Here is a 6,261-nt window from a genome sequence, read left to right on the forward strand (position 1 = left end):
AATACCGTGGTAATTTAATCTGTTCCCCCACTCCCTAACACGACCCTCTATGATTAAGTTTCATAAGAGTTTTTTTGATTGATTGACTCATCTGACGGGCTGGGCTTTGCTAAGGCGGTGTCTGTCAGTTTCTGGAGCGGCATGTGAAGTCGTGGCAGATGGCTGCGGCGGGCGGCGGGCTCTGTGCATGGTCTCCCTGTGTGGTCTCCTGTCTCCCAGCTCTTTCTTCTTCCCTTCCCCTGCCTCGGAATGCCCTGGTAATCCACCCTCCACCGCCTGAGTGCCAAAACCGCATGTTGCTAGCTGCTGCTCCTGTGTTGTGGGGGCTGTTATTACAGGCAGGGAAGCCGGGACCTGCTTGGGTGGGCTGGTGGCAGGCTTGAGATGTCTGTCTGTCTGTCTGTCTGTCTGTCTGTCTGTCTGTCTCCCACCTGGCTGGATCTCCTGTCCATTCCCACACACTCTGGGCACTGGGAGTCGAACTCAGAGCTTTGTGCACGTGAGGCAGCTGTGTTCTGACACTGAGTTTGAGTTATATCTAGATTTTTTTTTTACTTTTTAAGCAAGGCCTGTAAGGACTCAGGCATTATGCTGGCCTGCCCCTGTCACCTGGCAGAATGCACTCAGGCAGTGCCCTGGTCAGCCCAGGTGCAAAGGACCCCCTTAAAAGAAAGACCCCCGCCCACTTGCTCTCTCCCTTTCTCTTTCCCTGGGGCAGACAAGACTTTTCCTGTCTCCCTCTTCTCTTCTGTCCTCTGTCTCTGTGTCTCTTTACCTCTTTTCTCTTTTCTCCTCCCTCCCTTTCTAATAAAGCATCTCACTTAAGCTCCGTCTGCCTGGCAAGTTTGTCCCTTCCCCACGGTCACCCTCGCCAGCCACGGAATCCGCCAAGGTTCCCCTGGCGCTTTATCATAACAAGGCCCATGTATCTCAGGGTGGCTTCAGACTCCCTAGGTAGCCCCGGTGCCCTTGAACTTGCGATGCCCCTCCGCAGTGTCCTGAGTACCAGGATGTGAGACATATGTTACCAAGACGGTCCTGCAGTCCTTCCCGAAAGACCAGCACCCATTTCCCCCGGAGGGAAAAATAGACACATCTGTGCTGATTGATGGATGGAGAAAGATGCTGGGAGTTTCTGTGGTTCTGCATCCTATGGAAGCATGTACGAGAGAGGAAATGTCCAGGGTGCCTCTGACACATGGTTCAAACAGCAAGGGGACGGGGGATGTGGAAGTTTCTGTAGAGTGACTTAAGAAACAGCGCAGTGTCCAAGCCTGGGCTTGCCGCTCTCTGAACCCCCCTCGAAGTAGTTGTAGCACTTAGTCTATACTGGGCATTTGGTCTCTTGAACAGATTTAAAAACCCAAAAACCTGAACCCTAGTGGCTATTGTGAAGCTTTCATTGCTGCAAACTGATACCAAATGAAGCGATTTTAAAGGTTCACAATGCAGGGGTAAAGCTGAGAGTCATGGCAGAAATGCATTGAGAGAACAAAGCTACTCTTCCGCATGGCGGCCGGGGAGCAGAGAGACGGCACCAAGAAAGGGCCAGGGCAGGGTATGTGCCTCAAAGCTGCATTCCTAGTGACCCGCTGCCTCTAAACAGTCCCCAAACACCCGCAATGCATTCAAACCATGAGTCTGTCCAGGCTTTAATCCATGTATTGGGTCAATGCCCGCCCCCCCCAAAGCACACTCCCACTCCCACGATTGGATTCACCAGCTGCACTTAGGATCAAAATTTCCACATGTGAGGCTTTTGGGACACTCTCCGCAACTGAGCTGTCACAGTGGGGCTTAAGCAACAAAGTCACCCAGCATGTTGGTGGTGGCACCCACTTGGGTGATTCTTGGGGATGGTGGTGGTGACCGGGCTGAGTTGTGAAGGGACCTGTAAAAGGCCATCTGCAAAAGTCAGACAGTGCAGGGAAAAGCTTGGGACGGTGCAGTACATTGCCCTGGCTCTCACCTAACGGGACCCACCCCATTTCTGCAACACAATCACTTCCAGACATCAGCTCTAGGGCTCCTCTTTTCCCTGATCTGTAGGTTCTTCTTCTTCTTCTTCTTCTTCTTCTTCTTCTTCTTCTTCTTCTTCTTCTTCTTCTTCTTCTTCTTCTTCTTCTTCTTCTTCTTCTTCTTCTTCTTCTTCTTCTTCTTCTAAAATTCTTATTCGGTGCTGTGACTGATACAAATTTCGTATGCGTATGTCTAAAATTCCGTGTAGACTTGTTTCTTCCTCCCAGGATGCAGAGTGAGTCTCTAGCGCCCCTGAGGCACGGGCACTGCACTTTAAGGCCTGGGATGGCGGTGTCCCCTGCCCCTGTGCCCCCCACCCTTACACTGAGCTGTAGAGCTGTGCAAGATCCCCAGGCATCCTTCCCGCAAGCCCAGGACCTTGGCATAAACACACAAGCCAGAGCTGTCTGAATTTCTAGAGGAAGCATCTTCAGGGGCCCTGCTCTGCCACTCAGTGGTCGTACCCGGGCTTTGGAAACTCCTGATTCAATCACAGAACGCTAGCCATATGCCCCCCCCCTTTTTGGCTTTTGTGAGCTCCCTCCTCCGTAAAAATAATACCGAAAATTCTGTCTCACGTTTGCCTAGGTTTGAGGGCATATAATCTTTGACCTTAAATTAGTTTTCTCTTCTGGCTCTAATGGAAATGAAAGCATCTTTCTGCTTAATGCTGGAAAGTACTGCGGGTTAAAGATGCTTTGTCTCTTAGGAGACCCTGAGTATCCTGGGCTTGAGGAAACACCTTGAGAGCCTTGCCCCAGGAGTCCAGACAGCACACCCCAAACCCAGGTTGAGGGTGCAGATCCCAGTAAGAAAGAAAAATAATAATGACACCGCAGCCAAGTCCTGGAAGTGGTTGCCAGCACTAAGGGTCCTTCAAGTGTGACTGTCCCCAAAGTTCTTAGTCTCCCCTTTGTTAGACGGTGAAGCAATGCCAGGAACCTCAGATCCTCTCCTGTATAGGCACACTCAAAGGCTGGAGGTCACGATCTGGGAGCATCCCTAAGGAGAGTCTTTTTAAATGAAAACGGTCCTCCAAGTGCCTTGTGGGACACCAGTCGCCACCAGCTTATTCCTCACGCATGATTCCTACCAGGCTTGGCGCCTTGTCCAAGGGCAGGTCTGTCTCATCCGTTAGCATCCAGATTCAGTACAGACAGGTGCAGAAGCCGGGCACTCCCTTCCCCCCCTCCACGGTCTTAACACAGAGCCCTGCCGTCTACGGCGTGGGTGGGTCTGAGCTTCCCACACAGGAAACGCAGCGAAGCCTGCCCCCCGTGTTAAAATACCCAGCCTTCTAACTCCCCTGGGCCCTGGAGGGGGGCTGTTCTCCCGAGATTGGGGCTGCCCATGAGGAACTGGCTCTGAACAGGGGCAGCTTGGGCAGAAGTTGGGGGCCAAGGGCAGCGGAAGGCAGTCTGCCACGCACGGAGCTCCAGGGTACGCACTCATCGGAACCTCCTAGCCTAACTGCAATCCCTTGGGCAGGGGCGGCTGGTGTTCCTCCTGCCTGCGCACCGGGGGAGGGGCGGCTCACCCGTGAGTGGCAACTGTACATGAACGCCACCGCGTCAGCTGCCAATATGTTATGAGGCCCTGGTAACAATCCGGAGTCTCCAGGGAGCTCTGCTGCAGTTCAAGTGCGCACCAGACAGAGAGAAAACAATTTCTGGTGCCAATAATGCAGCACAGATGAAAAATGTTTTAATATTTGAAGCTGCTTTATGGCAGAAGCGATGACAGTGATGGACTCAATGTCAGCTTTTTTTCCTTAAATGTCATCTTTCGTCTATGAGTTTTCCCTGCTCCGGAGGCATGCAAGCCTAATGCTGGCTCGTTGCAACCATTGATCATTGATTTTGTTCTAAATGGAAAGCTTGCCAGAAGACTAGAAATTCTGGAATTTATTAGGATTTCTTTAAGAGGCACTTTAGCTCAACACTTCTCATTACTGTCTTTACAATGTTAGTTATTTTTCTTTTTATGTCGTATGATTTGTAAAGGGTTAGTACTCAGAGAACAATATACGATTAAGCCATTGTGCATGCTGGAGCTGCTGGCTTTAGTGAAAAGGGTTCTCAGGGGTCTAAATACATATTTGACTAGCGATCGGCAACGTGGGGGCTGTTTTACCAGCAAAATCTGCATTTTGAGATTTGCTGATGGGGTGCAAGCTAAATGGCGTTTCAATGGGGGGTTTTGATTAAACAGGGTCACTTAGAAATTCATACCTCTTAATTCCACGCAGGCAGGGCTAAACATTTTTATATTTTTGACACTGGGTGTGCAAACATCCTGGAGTGGGTATCACAGCCAGCAGCCCAGTGCAGAGGAGGCATGTTGAGGGAATGTTCTAATTCTGGGTGGGCTTGGATGGCTCTAAAAGCTCATTGTTGTATGTATTTACAGGGACATTACCTTCACGAGCGTCGAAGAAGGGTGGCTTAAGTGTGACCATGTGTTAACATTTAACAAACCCTTACGAACACAGTCAGGCAATCCTTATCCTTTGCCTGGAATGCCCCCATTTGCATGAGACGGTGGACTAAATCTTTTTTTTTTTTCTTTTCTTTTCTGACGTGTTTCCTTTGGCACAAAACTAGTTCAAACAGGTATGTTAGCTCTTGGCTGGGCTGTCTGACATCCCGGCTTTATTACAGAGCTATGTGCCCAGGGAATGTGAATTATAGTGAGCATCAGCCTTGGCCTCCTAAACACATCACTCAGTCTAGTTGATTATGGAATTTTCTCTGGAGCTGAGTCTTCAGATCCCTCTCCTGAGTGAGGGGCCTGTTTGCACAGTGCTGGGAGCCTAATGCAGTTCCTGCAGGCAGACAAAGAGACACCTGAGAGGAAGGAAAGGGTCTGAGAAGGAGCCCAGAGGGACAGAGGACCACCCCAGGCTGCCATACTCCGCTTAGAAGACCATCCTGTAAAAAGCGACTGGCAGGTGGGAGAACTTTCTGGAAAACGGAATTCCCCCCCCCCCCCCCACCAATGAAGCTGTTTCCGGTAGCTGCCTGTTTAGCACTGGGATGCAGAGCGTTTCCTCATAGCCTGGGAGAGGCCGCCATGTACTTTTATAACCAGGGAAAGGCAGGTCAAATACATCCACCGCACTCTGGGAGGCCTGGTATAGATACATCACATGCAAATGAGCTTCATGCAAATAAGGCATGGCAAGCCCAGTGTGTGAGATGAAAGAGGGGGGGGGGGGAAGCAACAACAACAAAACCAATTTGCTCCCGACCTGCCACAACGCTAGTATGAAGGATGGGCACTACTTTACCGTACTACAGAGCCTCACTAATTAGGACACCTCCTCCAGTCATCACTGATGGGTGGGGGGCACTGGGAGACCCTTACAAAACTGTGTCTCTGATTTCTTTCTTTCTCTCCACTCTAAGTCACTGTCCAGCCACTGCCAGGATCCCCCCCCCCCCCCACGCCCATCTGAGACGCAGGACCTCATGGCCAGTGATTTCACTGCAAATAAAAGGCAAGTGCTTTAGTGACACATGGTTTCGTGTGAGCCACCTGACCTCATTGCTTTCTTCTCTCCTCTCCCTACTCACTAGAGGCCTCCAGGCAAGGGCTCCTCCCTCAGGCCTTCGCATGTGTGGTTTCCCCCTGTGAAGCTGTGAAGCTGTCTCTAGGGAGAGCTGCAATTCAGCAACTGTTCAAACACCCCCTCTGCAGGGCCATTTCTACCACCTTACACCTCAGGGCAGGACAGCACTCCTGTTTGCCCGGTCTCCAGAAGGGAGCAGACACGCAGCTGGAGGAGCGTGGTTCCAAGGTGTGTAGGGGGATCAGCCCTGCCTAGGCAAAGGACGGAAGTCACTGGGCAGAAAAAGCTGAGCAGCAATGCAGGCAGGCCACTCGTGAGTACTATCCACCGAAGCACCTAAACCTTCCTAGCTTGCCTTGTTTGGCTCCCAGATCCTCCACTGAGACCGCCCCCCAGAAAGGGTGAGACCTCTGTCGGTGTAGTTCAATGCAGCCTGGCAGAGCCTGAAGGGGCCAGAGCTGGTGGCTATCAGCTGGCCACATTCCTGCATCTGGGCAACATGTCGTTCCCCAATAAAGGTGGTATCCACTCCTCCCTCCTTTCCTTATTGTTCTGGAGGTTGCGTTGCATTTGCGTTTATTTAGTGAAATCTTCCTTTCTTCAGGAGAGTCTCATCTGGGTTATTCTTCTGCCGTGTCCTGTGAGGCTGGAATGGAATCACTGCTTAGTAA

This window comes from Mesocricetus auratus, unplaced genomic scaffold (assembly GCF_017639785.1).
Source record: "Mesocricetus auratus isolate SY011 unplaced genomic scaffold, BCM_Maur_2.0 Super-Scaffold_100046, whole genome shotgun sequence".
In the NCBI taxonomy this organism is placed as follows: domain Eukaryota; kingdom Metazoa; phylum Chordata; class Mammalia; order Rodentia; family Cricetidae; genus Mesocricetus; species Mesocricetus auratus.